This window comes from Polyergus mexicanus, unplaced genomic scaffold, assembly GCF_030449975.1.
Source record: "Polyergus mexicanus isolate NDT 795.1 unplaced genomic scaffold, iyPolMexi1.0 SCAF_12, whole genome shotgun sequence".
Taxonomy (NCBI): domain Eukaryota; kingdom Metazoa; phylum Arthropoda; class Insecta; order Hymenoptera; family Formicidae; genus Polyergus; species Polyergus mexicanus.
Window position 1 is genome coordinate 8,886,835 of NW_027223332.1, and position 20,242 is coordinate 8,907,076.

A 20,242-nucleotide genomic window follows, 5' to 3' on the forward strand; every position below is an offset into this window, starting at 1 on the left:
AGCACGGTCATCCGGACGAGTCCGAGCGCGCCGCTGTGGCTAAAGTACGCCGTAAAACGTAAACGGGATGGCTGATCCCTGCAACGGGCGAAGACGCCCGATGGTTCGTACCGAGAGAGAAAGAGAAAGAGAAAGCGGTGCTCATCGGCAGACCTGGGAAAAATTCGATATCGACCTGGACTGTCTTGACAGAGATACCGCGTGAATCAGATAATCGAGAAAACCCTGCAAGTATTTCGAATTTTGTGACGTTCTCATCATGGTATATCATCTCTGCTTATGCGTACGTTCATTTCAAGCTCCATTGTGTGAATTAGTATAATCGATACTTGTACTATTCTAGCTTAAATGCTTTCACGTACTCCAGGTAATTACACGTATCTCAATTGTTGCACAGAACAAAGAAAGTTCCTATCGGATCGAGCGAGTTCGATCAAGATCGCTCGCGGTCTGATAGATCGCATTCAACTTGGATTATCCGGAGACTTATCATTTGCATGCACGATCACGGAAACATGATTTGTCGAATTGATAAGGATATTTTTCTTGCAATCGTATAATCCGGGTCAACAGAAGTCTAAAAATCCGGTGAAATCGATCGCGCGACGTGACAGTGTCGCTAGAAAATGCCGGGAATATTAACAGCGGCTCGAAAAAAAGAGCTCGCGTGATTTACGCATATGGAAGGATTTATTTCGAGAGCCTCGCCTCGCCTCGCCTCGCCTCGTCCAGCTGAATCGGTGTCGTGCTGATGCACTCCGTATGTTCGCATTAAGCCACGTATACAGTGTTTCGATATCACCGATACATACCGTATCTCGACATGACAGATATCAAAAAGTTAATCTAAAAAATATACTAATATTTTTCATGCACTGATAATTCTCGAGCGATAAGCGACGAGGCGTTAATAATAAAAATTCTCGAATGTAAAAAGGGAAGGATGGGATACGCTCGTAATTAATTTTATGGAATACTTAGTTTTAATACAGAGTTTATATATAAATTTATGATACTTTGTCGGCCCAGATATTTAATATTGAAAGGTAAACCAGATGCGAGGATATGGTAAAACGAGATATTCTCGATATTTGTTTTCGAGCAACTCGCGAATCTGGAGACATGCGGTCCGGATATTCGTCTCTCTGATGTGTATACAATGTGACTTTATATACGTTTCAGCGCGCTGAGTGCTAATCCGCGCGACGCACAAGTACGGAGATGCAGCCGGATATCGGTGCTGCGTATTAAAGCTAAAAACGGTTGTGTCATTAGGAAAGGATCATGCGAGCTCCGCGAATACCGAACTTCCTCGTACCCACCACGCGCGCATGATCCCATTACTCATTTCCCATTTCAGCCGCATTACGCAGCATCCAGTTGTTATTAATGACTTTAGGATACAAATCGAGAGAGAGACTTTCCTTTCGTCTTTTCTCACTTAACATACAATCGGCTTCTTTATTGTTAATATTGTTTTAATGATATTAGCCCAAGTATATTAGAGACAATTAAATATCCTCGCTCTCGGCATATCAATATATTCCAAAGCATTTAGTGATTTCCTATTGGAATCCCCTATTGTTTTTATTAGACAAGTTATTTGTAAAATTTGTTATCTGCAGAGATTTGTGAATCTTCGAATCCAAATACTTTATCTTTCTAATTCGAGATGTATGAAAATATTTCAATTAATATATATAATATTTATTTTCGATATATATATATATATATTTCTTGTGTCATTGTAATAGTAAAAAAATTATATATTTCTTTACTATTATTTAAAAAAAAAAATGATATTTTCATATATTTTTGTCTATATATTCCTGTATATATTTCTATTTACACTACAAGACTTCCCACAGAACATTTAAAAATTCTTGTCTAGCTGTCTCCCTCTTTATTTTCTTTATTTTTCTTTGTCCGTGTTGTAAATCGCATAATCTTCGTAATTGCTCTTTGTTATTTTTTCACACACACATTTCTTCTTATATTTTACTTGAATTATTTTTTCTCTATGTGTGAAATATCCTAAAATTTCCAATGTTATTTCTACGGATATAGATTTTTATAACTATAATATAAAACATGAATTTATTTATTTATTTTCATACTTTTAGAATTAAATTTTTATTATTTCTCTGAAATTTGTATTCAATCTGTTGCGTTCAACTTATTGAGGGGCGTGTTATCAATCAATGCATCACGTGAAACGACAAGTTCAAATTCTCAATATTATTTATGCACTTCGTGAAGCTACTGTTGGCAACCCGAGAGCAACGCGACTCATCGGCGTGCACGAGGCGCAAATTACGTATGCGACAACGTGCGGTTGGAATCGGAATGCTGGTGTCCGATTCAGACGTCATCGTCTGCTGCGGAGACAACCGGAGAAATTAATAGAGCAACGTGTAATAACCGCTGCGAATAATCATGCCGGTCGACTTCACACGTGTGTCTCGTACCATCTCACATCTCATTTAGGATAAGAAACACAACATTTCTCTATCACAGTTTTAGTATAATCTTGATATTATTAAATCTTTTAAATATAGTCCTTTTGCTGGATGATTTATTCACGACAAGATTCAATGTTAAAAATTGATTACAGTAGACTTATGACTTTTCTTCAACATTTTTGTTAGGATGTAAAAAGTAATTTCAAATTAATAGTAAGATAATACATCTTTAAAAATTTTCAGTAAACCCAGGATGTTCCATTAAACACTTTTTTAAACTGAACTTCTTAGTAAAATTCTCCATTTTACATTTCATGAATTAAGCATTTGAATTTTCGCAGGAATTCTCTTAGTCCTACGGATTAAAACGACTGTACACTCTGCAGTTAAACTGCTGTTATCCTGTTTAAATTTCTAAACTCGAGAGAATTCTGTAGAATCTATCGTTGCGCCGATAGTACAAAGATTAACCGAGAAGTGTATACTGTCAGGCATTCTCGTTTTTCCGTGAATGATTCTTTACGCTCCTCGTGGAAAAAAAAAAAAAAAAAAAAAAATTTCTTTTCATAAACACAAGATAATCCGACTAGAGAATTTTGTTAAAAATCGCCAGGTGTCCGTGCTTTTAGCGTTGCATCACTTTCGAGCTTTAATCAACTCTCGTCGCGAGGACACGAACGAAACCGCGCTACAACATACGCGGCCATAACGCGCTTATAAACGCAGTTAATTATCATCATAGCGTAATCAGCTTGGCTCGGCATAAACTACCGTGCGTGCAAAACTACACTCTACCGGCCGTTACGCCTGCTATCTTCTTCCTCCCTCTTCCCCACTTTCCCTTGGTTCATCCGCCGAAATATCATCCGGAGATTTTGTTCGAGTGTACCATTTTCCAAAAAGCGAGATTTACATTTATTCGTCCGCTTTATACACGTAACGCTCTCACGCGCGCCGGACAGATTTACATTTATTTATACGAATGTTTATGGCGGCGGCATTTTTCAACTCGCTATTTTTCGTCTCGCTCCGTCGTTATTCTTTTTTTTTTAATTTTTTTTTTTTTTTTTCACACGACTCGCCACTGCAGAAACGTGTATTATACGGGCTCTCGAATGAAACATCTGATCGATATCGTCGCGTATCACGCGATAATTTTTTTTTCTATCACAGCGAAACAACTGTTGTTGCACCGGCGAAACGTAGTCGCCAATATATTCATGCAACGTAAAATTGTTTATTCTCGAAGATACGTTCTCCCGAGTCTTTCGAGTAGAAATATTCATCCGTTGCTTATGGATTTATCCTCGCTAGTTTTAAAAATATTGTCATATATATATATATATAGTCATATATAAAATCGCTTTGTTACCCTTTTTTTTTTATATTTTACTTTATTGCGAAAATCACGTTTATTAGTAAGTTACGTTAAGAAAATTCATTAAGAACATTTCAAAGCGTATATAGTCTTTGTAAATTCGATAAAATTCTTTTTTATATATAACAAAATATTTATATATAAATTTATATATACAGCGATGAAAAAATAAGTTTGTATATAAATTATTTAACCAATATTATAACGCTAATTATTAGAGAAAGATTGAAGTAAATGTTAACTGTTTTCTCCAATAGCACAATTCAATTGTATTCGCTGGGTCGAAGAGGGTTAATCGTTCCCGGATAACCGGCGCGGGAGAATACGCCAGACATCTCCAGACTTATCGCTCGCACTAATCATAACGCGGATGTCGCGGGCGGGACGGGGAGAAACGGCGGCGATGGAATATAACGTCACGCCCAGCCCTCGTTTCAGGGTGAATACGTCGGATTTAACTCGATGTAATTAGCGATTACAGATTACCCTTTCGTCCATTAGCATGGGCCATGATACGCACACGACGAACTCGGCCGCTGTGTTCATGTAAATGCATCGCATACATACAGATTAGGCGTTTCACCGGAAACCGGACGATCTACCGTGTGTTTATACCGGGAGACTCGACGAGTCTTTAATCTCCGAAATTCCTGATAGATTTTTATATGATACCAAAATTTACTTTTACACCTCCATTCGTTTCCGGATATTTATTTTCGACGACACAAATATACCGTTTACTTTCACGAGCGATCGAACATACATACCAATTTTGAAGCATTCGTTTCCATTTTGAAAGAATTTGACTAGGTGAGGGTTCATCGACGATTCGGGTGCAAGTTTGAATATTTCTCATTTCGCACTATTTATATATTTTTTATGGCTATTGTAAATGAGATTTATATCAACGACTAATATATCGTATTATGTTCCATCTGTTTCGCCGATTAAATTATTGCACGTAAAGACGTAATAAAATGCTGGCAATTCTTTTATATTAATGTTCGGCGAGTAAGTAAAGTATAGCTCTATAAAGCTGTTTACGTTACGATACTTGTAATTGACATCAGGAATGAGTGATTCCTATAAATCTAACGGGTCGTCCAACGGGGGTTTACAGCGACAGGAATTAAATAAATCCTAATCTTATTAGGTGTGAAAGCGGTTAATTTTCTTGTGCCATTAAATTGATGTCGCCAGCTGTGGATTTAACGAGCGTACATTACTAACCGCTTTGCGGTTGAACCCTTTTAATCACACGTGCGTCCGAAATACGCTCGACGGGCGACCATTAAATGAACGACTTTCATATCTCAAAATTACTCGATAAACGAACTTGGGACTTTGAAAATTGAAAAGTACATTTGATTCCTCACCGCTGCTTTCAATGAAATCAATTTAACATATAATGCTAATTGCATTCATATAAAACAAGTTATTCATATCTAACTGTATCGCGAAACCTCCTATATTTTTACGAAAATAAAAATAAAGATATACATGTAACAATATATTAAAATGTTTTCAACGATAACTTTTCTCAACAATATTTGAGGATTACGGCCGAACTGCGTACAACATTTATACACATTTTCAACTAATTTCCAAAATCTATCCACTGCTGAATTCTCTTCGTATTTCATCTCTTCCTATAGCTTAAAAAAAAAAAAAAAAAAAAAGCGTTCACATTTCTTCACGATTTTCCGTGACGCCGAGCAGGCAGATGTTATCGTTTTAAGGTTTAATTATTTTCAATACGATTCGGTATAACAAAACGAGTTTTTACAAAAATACGATATCCAATATCCCTTTCTCATTTCGTTAACGGTTCGGTCCACGATACTCCACGCGAATATCTCGCGTACGATATTCTACGCGTACGCAGGCACGAGTTTTTTCCAGCCCGCCCCGTTAAGGGTTAATAATCTCGCTCTACCTTTTCGACGCCCGTCATCGCCCCGGGCAGGGCTCGTCTGACGTCGGCGTGGCGGTATTTGCAGTACGCGTTGGATTTCGCGTTTACAAACGGGCGTGCAAAACGCGCGGGTGTGCGCGGAAATGGAATTCGCTTTTTGCGCGCGGGGCCAAGGACAGGGAAATGCTCAAGCCTTGCCGGCCAGTAGCGTAACTAGGTGAGCATGCAGCCAGGGGCAGTTTGAGGTTTTAAGTGCATCTGCCTCCTCAGAGAGCTTTACATATCTTTTGTTCCTCAAAGGTTTTTTTTTTTTTTTTTTTTTATGACAACCGCGTATCTGTGATTTGTTCGATTACACGAAGGAGAAAGAAATGTTTTGATTATGCAATAAATAAGGAGAGAAAAGGAAGTATCCAATAATAATTTTAATTTTTGTATTTTAGATCTATGAGTTTACCTCTGTTTAATCTATAGATATCTTGACTGCTGTCTGGTAAATTCATACTTTGAATGTGATATAACGTTTTAAATGTTTCCTGAACCGTAAAAACTTCTTTAGTAGTTGTAATTCGCATAGAGATTCTTGCGAACTCTTTTACTGGTGACGTACTAGGGTGCAGCAGCTCGTAAAATCTTAGATTGAAATCTCTGCGAAATCTCTAAGTCAGAATTGCCTGCTCTTCTTTATGGTTCAATTTCGTATCTCATGCGCGAATTTTACAATACTGTCTTATAACAATAATCTTGTTTTTTTTTCTAGAAAAAGAAAATTTTTGCGCAATTCAATCATTCAAGTTTTCTTCTTACGACAAACAGAAACAACTGAGGGGAAAAAAAAACTGGGACATTGATGAATATGATATATACGCTGATACATATTGAGAAATTTGTTACATTCCTTTGCGCCTTTCTGGTTACGCCGTTGGGCCTGACCTCCTCTGTTAAGTTTTTAATGTGGTTGGGCGGGTGTGGTGGGCGCTTTTCCATTCTTTGGCCACGATTTACGCGGTCCGGTCAGTCCGAAGGCGAAGTTTTCGTGCGAAATTTCATCCGTGACTCGCAAGAATTTATCGAGTAGAATAGAATAGAATAACAATTTATGATACCCAAGGAGCTAACGGAGGGGGGGCCCTTCGAGAGTTTTAACAAAATTTTACATAACATTTTGCGTAAAACAGTTTTAACGTTACCAGGTTACGAGGATCCACAAAAGGGAATAGAAGATATTTTATCCGTGAACGGAACGTAGTAGATATTCCTCTAGAGACGACATTAAAGCTACTAATTAATAGCAAATTAAACCGTCTCGGTGTCCCGTAGCCGGCACAATTTACGTTTCTTCATTTAAATGTGAATAGTATTTTTATTTATTACGGTGCTTTCGGCGTGAGTGAATATCTCCGGGAATATAATAAACGTGTACGTCTTATTCTATCCTAGAATTCATCGCGGTGGAGGACGATGATATCGCGGAAGAAAGCCGCGCGACTGCAATTGTGGGGAGCGCTGTACGCGAGCCCGTTGTCAACGTTGTCGCTTTAAGTCTCGAGTGCGCGGCATTTGCATTTCTATCTTTTTCCTCGCGGGTTTCCATTTTCTGCGCCAGTTAAATTCAAAGAGCCATTACTTTCTTTCGTCGCGAGCGACGGAAAAAGCGCGTTCGACCGACACCGGAGCTGTCTTTCAGACGAGCGATCCGTCGCTGACTATGATATCGATAGAACTCGATCTCGAAAATGAAGAAGTCGATCGGGATTTTTAAAGAATCGCTTTCAAAAAAATCTTTTCTGCAACAATTAATAATTTGCTTTTCGATGAATAACGACTTGGTGAAGAATAGCCGTATGTTTCTAACGTATACTAATTTTCAAAACTTATTTTTACTCGTATTACGAAAATAATGTTTTTATATTTAAAAGATTTTATATATAATAGATAGCATTTAATAAATATATGATTTCATATTTTTCATATTTACCTTCTTCTCGTCTCTCAATCCGGAGAGCGAAAATTTAAAGTTTATTTATTTGTATTAAAACTCACTTTAGATGATCGACAACTCATAGCAGAAACCTATATCTATAATTATACAAGATATTCGAAGAAATAAAATACGTATATCAAGATATACATGCATTAAAGGATTAAAGTATGCAAAATACGATACGCGCGATTAACTTTGGACAATTTTATCACGCTTTTTCTAACGAGCGGGTGATGGATGTGCGCGAGAAACTTTAGATTTCTTCGTTTTTTTTTTTTGCGATTAAATCTCGGAACAAGTCGAAAGCATAGCGCTTCGAATGGGAATTCTGCGCGCGAAATAAGTTTGCGTGGCTGTTTTTCGCCGCGAAACGGCCGAGTGTAAACGAATAAAAGACTCGCGCACCTTTTTGTTAGTTTCTTCTTTTCTATCTCTTCTCTCTCACTCGCTTTTTTTTTTGTTTAATCCAGAGAAGCAATCCGCCGTTGAAGCTGAAACCGCTGAACTTTGGAGCACTTTGATACGCGATCGGGGTACGTCGACCGCGTTAACGACACCCTTTGACCCTTCGAATCGCCCCGTCGCGTCGGACCGCAGTGAATACTGCCCCTTAGGGCGTCTGCGACGTTTATGCCAAAAATTCGAGCGAGGATATTACATCGCGTATTACCCCGTTGCGTCGTATAAACCCATTGTAGCTTTTGATGTCGGCCATTTTTTGTTAGAGGATCATAAATAATCTTTGTTATATGCGATGGTAACAAGGAAAATCGTTCATCCAGCTCGGCAATAATCAAGTTCTGTTTAATCATCTTAGATTTATATGTATATGAAGATATTCGCATTTTATATTTTCTTTTGTCTCTCTTAAAAGAGTAGAATATTTTGACTCAAGCGATTTGTACCAAGCAGCGGAGATATTATCTTTTCATTTCCTGCAACGCGTTCGTAGATCTTCTTATTACTTCTAATCTTAATTTTACTCGGTGCGTTGTAATTTTTTCGCGTCTCGCGAAGGCTTAGATGACTACGCGAGAAACAAAAATTTTGTTCCATTTTCCAGTGTGTACGTCCGACGATTTTAATTCGCACGTAAATATGCATATATTCCGCGGTCGCTCTAAATGGCTCGCGCGCATCTACGGATCGTCTAAAAAATTACGTCCTCTGTAAATTTAATTAAATCGCGTACATGTCCGAAAGGCGACGCTTAATTGAAGCTCGCGCACCTGCGCGCGCGTCTCAATTAAGTCTCGCAATTACGCTCGCGTATTTTTTTCAGGTCGTCTAGTAACTCGCCGGTTGATACTCGTGGTCGGAAAATTCTTCGCGACGACTATTATCTCTGGTTATCAAAACGGATGGCATTCGTTTGAATCATCGCTGATTTTGAAATAACCAAGAACAGACTGATCAAGTGCGAATGGCGAATGGGAAATCATTATGTAATCAAAGAGCGGTTTGTGCTCGACGATAGAAAAAGAGAGAATGAGAAAGACAAGATCGATGCTAAAAGATTATTTTCACGCTGTGTTAAATCGATGTGCCGTTCATTTATCGCTATATGAAATATATTATATATAAATGTCAAATCATAACGAGTCGAATACTTTAATAGAAAAAATAAGAAATTTCATATTAATTACTTGTTTTATTATTTTGTTATTTATAGAGAGAAACCTTTTTATCGCGTTAAACATTGGTTTACGATTTCTCTAACATAAGTTACAAGGGAAGCTTCTATTTTTTTAATTTTTATTTTCCACAGAGTATATATGTGTTAAATATTTAGACAAGGATGAGACAGGATTGAAGATAATTTGTAAACTGACCCTTAGCCAAAATTTCCGCTTGAAAATTCAGTTTCAAATCAGAACTATGCGATGTTTTCGATAATACGGTTCATAAATATCACAAAATAACCCTGTTCTTCTCGCTCATCAGCTTTCGTCGACCCTATCAATTCCTATCCTCCAGTTCTCGTCTGGCAATCCTCGCGTTCAATCATCTGTCGGCGATATATATATATATATATATATCAGCCAAGTGTTACTCTCGCCTACAATGATACAGTCGTATTGGCAGATTCGAGCTCCTGTACTTCTGCCTACCAGTCGATTGGATAATGATATCCTTGTTCCTGATCTGGAAATCAGTTTCGCCGAATGACCGGTTGTTCGCTCTGAATGTCCTGGTCGAATTTCGGTGATCGCGCGATAATTGCTAATTTTTCCGCCACCCGATTCCTCCCCTCGACCATTCGAATTAATTCTCGCGTGTTCGGATACACCCGCTGCCGCGAATTACGCTTATCAGCTTGCAAATGAGTATCGTAACGTACCGCTCGATATTAGCATATCTGATTAAACGTCGAATGTTTTTAGGTAAAGTGGCTCTATCGTATTTGTTCGCGGGATTTTGGAAACGGAAAATGCGTTACGGCGAAAATTTTTCGATTTAATTCTTTTTTGATCAAAGATACTCTCTTCTTGCGATGCTAATGCATTTTTTAAGAAACTTCTCATTCTAAATATTTTTTATTGAAAATTTGATAAAAATTATTATTTTCTATTCTATTTTGTTTCCTATAATATTGCTGCGTTCTTATAATCAATCGAGCATTTACGTAAAATAATATTTTAATAACAATGGAACATCACACACACGCGCACACACACATACACAACAATATGCTGTAACTTTTGTCAAGTTGATATTGATATTTTCAAAAAGATAGAGAAGATATCATTCTCGTTAGTCACTAACACTCTCGAATTTTTCCGTGGTCAACGATATTGCGGCTCGAAATTTTTTCCACCGAACATGCTCTTCTCCACCTATAGAGAGGAATGTCGTTCCGCCATCAAATCCGTCAGGTTCTCTCTTTCGGGAAAATCGACCACAAATTCATCAAAGGATCTCGCATTAAAATTTCGCTCGGGCGTAATGGAATGCCCCGGGTATTGGCTTTTTCTTTTTCGTCCGCAGCGAAAAAGGTGCCTATATTAATCGCTCGTCTCAATAATAATGGATTTGAAAAGGGCAGTCCAAATCCATTCGTTTCGTTACCGTTCGTAACTTCAATCGGGCTAACAGTCACGTCGGCGAACAAACCCATCCGATTGCTTTTGAAAATATCGACCGATCGCGTCGGTTTCACCTACGGACATGCGTGTTCGCCAATTCTGCCGATACATCAATGGTCATTGATTCTAACGATACATCTATCGATACCGTATCGGGATTGTTTTGGATACACGTGACCATGAGGATACGCGGGCAGAAATAAGCTTCGTCGAGCGACTTTTGTTCGATTTTCGCGACCGCGTGCATAAAATAAACCGTTCCCGCTATCGACGCAATTTCGCAACATTTTTCCCGCGTTACGTCTTTTCGCGTCCCGATGCCAATGGTCTTGTTCGACCGTTCGCGAATACGCGAACTGGCAATGTTAATGCGAGCGTTAATTGGAACGCTCGCGAACGGTGGAAAAAAAATTGCAGAGACGCGAAAGCAGCGATTTCGAAATTGCCGACATCCGAGGATCGATAATCGCTCCGCATACTTCCGACTCTTCAACGTATGCCGCTGAACTGTCAAGAACTTACCACGCGACGTCGGAAAAGAAAATTCAATTATTTACGTCGCGCAAGCTGTAGTTCTGAAAACATAAACTATTACGACGGCGACACTCGGAAGTTTCTAAAACTGTATGAGAGATGGGAAAAACAATCTTAACGAGAATAATGAATGAGTAGAACTATAAGTAGATATTCGATAATTGTGTATTCGTTCTTCAAATTGTGCCTCGATAGAAATATAGTGATATAATGACGAATAAAAATCTCAGTGAATTTTCCTAATCGAGATAGAAGAAAAAAGAGATAATATATCCTCAGACAGGATAATACAATATATTCAAATAGGAAAGACGATAATGCATCTAATGACATAAAGTTAAAAATATTTTCGAATCGCGTACGCATGTAAAAAAAAAAAAAAAAAAAAAAAAACCGCAAATAATTGAAAAAAATAATAAATAGCACCGTTATAGGCATGTGGAAAAGACTGCGGACCAGATTTCACTATTTTTCCAGCGCTATGAAAGAGGTGGATTTTTTAGAGCCCGATGCCCATCTCGTTGGGCGACAATATAAGTTTCGCACGACAATTTCCCCAGTTCGATTTACGTCTTGTATTCAAATTTAAATCGGAAGTTATAAGCTCGTCTTCTGTACACACACACACACACGCGCGCGCGTACGTTTATATATATATAGACATGTGTCTGTGTACATGCATTTATCTATCTGGGTCCATCCGCGATTTGCGAATATATAGGTATATACATACACACACGTATAGTGCACAGTCGCAATGCTCTCTATGATAACTTTTTTTCCCTGTCGAATTTCGATCTTTTATTAGTCGGTCCGCGCACATTTGCGCGAAACATTTATGTGTGTGTTAATTGAACTCTCGGTATATCGATGTTAAGCGACGAAAAAAAAAAAAAAAAAAATCAGAAAGACTATGAACTTTGGATGCGCTTCATGAATGAAATGGGTTACCGGTGTAGCTACAGGTGAGTGCAAGAAGAGTGCATTTACGCCCTTAAGCTATAAGTTCATTTCTTTCATTTTCATACTTATGATATGTAAATAAGAAATGAAACAAAATATAAATACGGTTATAATGTATCCTATGAAAAAAAAAAAAAAAATAAATAAATAACGGTACTTAATATTTTATATTTATTATATTAATGAGATAAATCTCTTTGCACTTCAAAGTTTACAATTTTGGCTACGCTTCTGAAAGGTAATACATAAAGTATTTCTGTATGTGCGCGAAAACTTGAAAGACAATACAATTGCACAATTTTAAATCAAGCTAGTATATTTCTGAAAATCCATCTTCTAGAATCAAGTGTTATTTCCATACCGCAATAAGGGTATAATAGGTAAACGACATTCGCTATTTAATTGGTAGCATTATGCGGATGAATGTGAGTAATACATTTTTAGACTGTTATGTTGGAAACGACCTGATTTTTTGAGATGAAAATAAATGTGCGATATTTTCGAAGCACGAAATATTTTTCATATTGCAAAACTTCGAGTAACATAAAACTGCATGCTTTGATGAAAGTTTTATCATCGAGAGTCGTTTCCGCAAATTAAAATTTTCAAGTGTGTACCAATTGAAGATTGCTCCAAACTGTAGGAACGAAATTTTTTTTTTATTTAGCGACAATAAAATTAGACAGTAAAATTTTTTTAAATGTCAGTCGCAAAATTAAATAAAAATATTTAGAGAACTCTAATAGAGAGAGAGAGAGTGATGTTAGATTAAAATATACAAGCGAAAAATAGAAAAGTGTATATAGTATACTTTGATAAAATTAATATACAATTATATCTTTCATATCTCTCTTATCTTCAATTTTCCAGTGAGGCTGATTGTCCATTTGCGAGATTTAATATCGAGAGTCGCTCTGAGAGAATGCAAATCATTTTCCTCGAGGGTCACTCTAAATTCCATTCATCTGAAAACTTTATTAAGTCGTGCGATGCTTTCAAAAAGCGAAACCTTGATTACACATATACAGGCTGAGGATAACGCGATCGATGTAAGCTTTCCCAGTTTTCCACTTTCATTCAAATGGCAGCTACACACGCTGCAAACGTGCATTCACTCCGTATGTAGACGTGCGGGATTTCACGCACATATATGCACACACACGCACACACGTGTACACGATTGCGAGTAAAATAGATTCGTAGACGCACAACGATTTCAGTAACTTTTTCCTGCGCGCCTTTGCTTTTTTATAGTTCCACTCGTATACCACTAGATACGGATATTACGCACGTGTACACTCGAATATGTCATTAATATGCGTGAACTAATTGAAGACTGTCGCAGCTACATATCGGAATTGATGAGGTCGTAATAACTTGTCGAGATATACACCGAATTGCTTTTCTTCATTCTTCATTCCGCTGTATGTCATTCGTTCTTTCCCATCGCGATCGAAGAATTACACGTTTAAAGAATTTACAATTATCACTTAGTTAGCAAATTAATTAATGCACAAATCTTTGTATTCTTATGATTTAAATATATACTATTTATATATACATCTATTAGTATCTTTAAACCGCATTTTAATTTTTACATATTTTTTTATTTATAAAACTAGAGCATTTTTATATTTTAAATAAATATATATATATAAAAGATATAGTTTATATATTGACATTTATATATATTTTAATTTTTATGAAATTTTCCAATATTTCTATCACTTAACATTCTCAAAATTGTTCTATTATTCAAAAAGGGTTTGAGAATGCTGTCATATAAAGCAATCTGAGCATTCTATCCGTGTCTACGTCTATGTCTATGTCAAAACTATCTAGATATCTAAGGAAGGTGGGGAAAAATACTTTCGGAAAGTATCATTAATATTCTGTCTACCACCGTTGTCTAAGATCTAGCTACGTTTATGATACATCTATCAACGCATCCCGAACTCGGTTTACACAAACAGAATAACGGTCGAACAGGGTGTGTACGTCTTGGCGAGAGGGAAGTTAAAAGGGGAGAAACACGAGGGCGTACGCGAGAGGAGCAGGAAGCGAACGCCGGTAGCTTTGTACACACGGCTGGATATTTTTATAGCAATATCGCCGCCCCGTTTGTATTCCGACTGTCGGAGCCGCAGCGGTCTATCGACATTCGCTCGATACTGGAGCCAACCGCTCGGATAGAAATATATGGATTGGAGGGAAGTGGCGCGTTGCTCCTTTTCCGACGAGAATGAAAAATAACGTCGCGGAATCTGTTTTCACCGTCCGTTAAAAGCGCAACCCCCGCTTTTTATTCGCGGTCGCGATAACTTTCGCGAGACCGGCGCGACTTTTAGCCCTTTCGCGGCTTGGCAACGCGGAGACACCAAACACGTCGCGGTTCGGTCGCACCGACGCGATTTTATGGGCGATTTTTTTCGCCGATCGCCGGATGAACGAGCGCGCGCGGCCAGGCAGCGCGAAAAATAATTGCACCGACGGTAACGTTCGATCTGCCAGAGTCAAGAAATTTACGGAATGGAATTTACGCAACGTTCCACAGGTTCAGAACACGACGAACGTATACACGGGAAATTATGTGAGAGAAAGAGTGTATAGTATCTTGATTAAAATAATCACGGAATTATGCATTTTATTGGCGAATTGACCAGGTATTTATGAAATTCCATTGTTTCATTGACGAATATGCCATGTGCAAATGCACATTGTATCACTTATTAACAGATTAGATAATTCTGCGGGTACACTATTGCATCCAAATTGATCGAAGAATCTATATCTGAAAATCGAAAACGGATATTCAATACTGTTCTTTTTTTCTCTCGCTATAAATCGAGTCGCTTCCGTGTATGTACCAGTAAGTATGATTAAACATTTAATTTGGCTTCTCTCTTTTTTCATTTATTATTTTTTCATTATTATTTCTATTTTCACTTTTCTAATTCTCGGTTTCATTGTTCCCCACACCGACTCATATCGATACGAATCGAACCAAAATTAACTTTGTGCGCGAAATTAAAATACTCGTCACTTTTTTTTTTGCCATATTTCTGTTGCGCGAAGAAGGATATCGATTCCGACTCTGTTGATTCTTCGCAACCAATAGTGTCATCATTCAGTTCGCTTCAGCTTCGCATGCATCCGGCGGGAAAAGTTCGCTAACAAATCGGCCGCAATTACGCGAACTTCATAATTGAGAAAGGGGCGCGATGCCGGTTTGTCAAGCCGCTTGTATTACCGCTGAGAAAGAGAGAAGGAAGGGGGGGGGGGAGAAACAAAGAGACAATGACGACGACGGTCGCGATGAATACTTATCGTCGCGATGCTCGCGTCGTTATCAAAGACGCTCGTTCGTTATAGTCGGCCGCGTAATAATTAATTTCTCGCGGCGGAATTATAATTTCCTTCGCGGCGGCATCTCTCTGTATTCTTCAGCGTTGCCATTCTCGACGACCGGATGATCACTCTCAATGGTTCCGCAACTTTGAGAGAGCTCGAGATGTCTGTGCTCTTCAATTTCAAGGTACTAATTTCACGCGGAGACAGTACTGCATACAAAATAACTTGTAGAAGAACGATCTCTTCGAAAATTATATACTTGAATGCGACATATCCCGAATACACCTCTAACATGGTCTTTTTTTTTCTGGAATTTTCTCCGAAAAAGTGGATCTATATATACAGATTTATCTCTTTGCGGATTAATCTTTTCATTTATATCACGCTGATTAAACATTATTATTTTTTTTTCAATTTTTTATATTTTGTCATTAAATATCTTGACAATTAATATCGTTAAAATACCGCTCAAATTAGTTTAAATTACTTTTTCATTCGAGATACAGCTTGTAAAAATTCAATAGGTATAGATGCTGCTTATTTATCTGTTGAAGAAAGTCGAATTTTTTCCATCATATCTCAGATGAACGACGAAGAACGACACGGCGGGATTTTAACGGCTTATTGTCTCTTTTCGTTCGCAGTTATCGCGGCGATACCTGGCAAGATATGCGATCGCTGCCACCATATATTACTAAGGCTGATAAGTCACCGGCCCAATCGAACGTGATGCGTTTCTCTCTCTCTCTCTCTCTCTCTCTTTCTTCTCAGCTCAAGATGCTCGCGACAGATTCGATAGACGCTTCGTAACTTCGAGCGCGTTGAAAAGCGGAGACAGTGAATTCTCTGATAAAGAGCATCATCGAAAAAGGGTGCATGTCCTCGGCATCCATGAGTGGAAATGCGGCTCGAATTTTACACCGGATGTGCGAAACGAGCAACGTTTAATACAGTATATTGTGCAAATCAATTCTCGATAAAATAAAATGGATTAGCATTGAAATGCAAAATTCGTGTGCATGACATTTATTGGTTTTTATAATTTTCATTCTAGAGTTAAATCGTTTTTGAATTTTTTTATTAACACATTGTATGTATCCCCCCTCCCTCTCTCACAAAAAAAAAGAAAAAAGAAAAAAGCGAAGAGATTCGCAGAAGGATATCTTTTGAAGTGTTCGATGAATATGATCACATTCTTGTGACATATCGGCTTAAATCCAAACTAATAAGTATCAATAATCTATCACGAGGATATTAATCTTGACATAAAATAGAAAGAGATCAATCTAGTTTAAATAAAATACGGAAGAAAACGTTTCAATAATTTTAAACGCGCGACCATGCCGTATATCAGGCGTTCAATAAACGATTCGGAAACGGACGAACGATCCCGCGGTTGGATTTATGTTCTTCTGGAAATAGCCCGAAAAAATTGACGGCGTGTCACTCTCTCGCGGGACGGGAGCGGAAACGGCGAATGGGGAACGATAATGGTGGAACTTTTTCAAGAAACAGCCGTCGCACTTTTCCCGGCGCGATCTCGTCTCGGGTATCTCCCAACGCCCGCCCCCTCTTTTTTCATCGGTCCATTTCCATAAAATTGCCCCATGCAATTGCGAGACGTCGCTATTCGATTACAACAAGCTGTTTGTGCGTGCATGGTTTTTTTTTCTTTTTTTTTTTTCCTTTTCAATTAGAATCGCGGACTCGTCGGTTCGACGGTCAAAAACTGAACGAATCTGTACGCGAGTCCATAGGGTCGAAATTATTATTCGCGTAACGATCCGGAACTGTCGGCCGGAAAGGTAACGTTATAAAGCCAACGCGAATCCGGACGCGTTTTTGTTTGCGCAGATTTCCGCGCGACGTAATGCAGCCCAATTTGCGACAGGTTCGGTATATATGCACACGTTGCTTTGCGTGATTATGATAAATTACATCAGCACGAAAAAAAAAAAAACAGTGCTATTTCTCTATATATCTTGTCTACGAAAATAACGCACGATACATATATATATACGAGATTTTTTAAATTTCATTAAAATATCCTGAAAAAATATTTTTCATTATGTTCTCTGTATACGCATTAATTAATTACTACAGAGATTTTCTCTTTGATAAAGAAAAAATTGCCTACGAGCAAATGTTGATGTAAGCAAAGTATAATTAACACAAATTATGGGTTTGACATATGGTACAAGATATATACGCTATATTCGCATACTCATATTAATATTTAATATTATAGTTTACGTAACCTAAAAACACCTTTTCTTCTATTTTCCAGATATTTTTCAATGTGTATTATCTGTATTACCAGACCTTTTTGTTTACAATGTACCAGGGGGAATTTTAAAAACACAATTTATACATCGAATTGTGCGCAGCATTCCGTAAATCCGAGAGGGGAAGTCCGGTTCTCTCTCTCTCTCTCTCTCATACACGGAAATTGTTGTACCTTAAACAACATTTTCCAACGGACGTTTATGCGTACCGCGCTGACAAAATAGACGGGCAGATTAGCCGACGACAAAATCTACTTAGGCTTCCTCCCCGGACGCAGTTTTCAAACTGTCTCGACTGCTACGTATATTATCTATCTGTTCGCAGTAGCAGTGTTGCTATCCTCTCTCTCTTTCTCTCGCGCGAGTTTCCCTCGCCTTTTTCCGCCTCGACGAGGCGCCGCGCGAAAATGCAATCCCGTTGTCACATATTCTGTCACACTTTGACAAGCGGCTGGTAGGGGGATGCGAAACGTGTATACGGTTTCAACTTGAGGCGGTTTCTCTCCGAATACTCTCCTACTTCCTGCTTCCCTGATTCTCTCTCTTCGTCATTCGTTCAGCCAAACTCTTTTAAATAGAAGATAGCTTTTTAACACTTTAAACTCGTAGGTGATATCGGTTAACAAGGTATCGCTACGTCACACGCGCGATTCTCCCCTGACAGATATATAACTTTATTCTTTCACGAGAGAAAGCTTCCTGCGTTCACATTATTGGAAATTTGTCAAACACACGATTTTCGAGACTAAAAAATTTTTTTATTTTATATTGTCATTTTTTTTTTTAAATATAGATGAATAAACCCTATTTTTTTAAAAGGAATTAGAATGTTTCCATTTGAAATATTTGTGTCAGAATTTTTCGATTTCAAATCTTTGTAAAGTGAATTGTGTATATACGACAATAAAATATTCCGATTGCATGCCACAAGAAATCGAATTGATAAAAAAAGATCGTATCGAGAAGTTACCGCGTATGCCATCATATTCTTATAATATGTGTCCACCATCTGAATGACAGTCGCTACATCACGCCGGTGATACGCATTATTTTTGCGGTGGAACCGCCCTAGGGATAACAATCTACAGTCTACTCTGCATAAAATTTGACCGATCGTTTTCGATTGAGAATTGACGTCTGTCGACGTTGAACTCATAAGCCAGTCTTGACGTCGTATGTACATCCAAGATCTCTCGGCGAAATCTTCAGGAAACTTTAACTATGGATGACGACAAGCCTTCGCGGCCGAGAAATCCAATTTCGATCGCTGCACATGGTTGTATATCTCGCGAACAGGACTTTCGAAGTCGAAATAAAACGCTACCTCGGCGAGAGAGTACAATTCTTATGCTACGACGGAGAATAAAATTGTCATCGTTTTAGAGAGATGCCTCATAATAAAGCTCGCGTTAGCATTTCACGCTCATATACGCGATATTTAATTTTGTTTCTACTCGGACAATTATCAGTACATTCGCGGCCTCTTATTAGTATTAACGCAAAGTTACGTAAATGAATGTATAATAATTGCAGTCTTGTTAGATCTGGATATTTATCAAGGATTGCTCCCAAAGAAATTTGAAATCTATTGATATTAATTCGTAATTCCGGTGGGTTTTATCGCTGGCGGTGAGAGTAGGGCAAGTTTAGCTTTCCCATACGCGGATTAAAGGTGCAAGCGAATGTCCGTATACGAGAGTTTTGCTATCAAGAGGGTGGAATGGCAAAACTCCGAAATCCCTGCCCGGAGAGGCTATTGCACGATGGCCGAAATGTAATCTTCGCGTGAGCGCCGGGCTACTATACGATATAAAGTTCGTTGTCTGCTCGCAAACCGAAACATCGTCTCGAAATATCCGGTACAGCGCGGCACCATTATCCACCAATTACGCCAATTACCGCGTGAATTCGCGATACGAATGCGCGCCCCGTTGTAACGCGTCGCAATAACCATTGTAAACACATTAAAATAAAAAGCCGTGCGAAACGAATCCGATGCTGAGCTTCGTATCATCGTCGCGCGATAGCGGGGACGAACGTGGACGAAAAATCGTGCGATATCTATACGCTGTGACGAATGGACGGGGGGGGAGAGGAGGGGGGGGGGGTTAAATAGCGACCGCATGAAATAGCGCTTTTGAAATTTGCCGGGGCAAAACCGCACGAAAGGAGAAAGGGGGACCGGGAGGACAGCAAAATCGCGATCTCCCGAAATGTAGGACGACGCGGTGTCAGCGAGTGGATAACGATAGCTCGACGAATCAATCGGGCTTCTCTGATACGC

General features: G+C 38.5%; 1 protein-coding gene across 1 annotated transcript in view; it reads right to left on the minus strand.

Moving 5' to 3' along the window:
• The window catches only part of LOC138938314 (leucine-rich repeat and immunoglobulin-like domain containing-NOGO receptor-interacting protein 4), a 191,785-nt gene that overhangs the window by 2,355 nt on the left and 169,188 nt on the right, over nucleotides 1–20,242 (minus strand). The window lies entirely within an intron of this gene.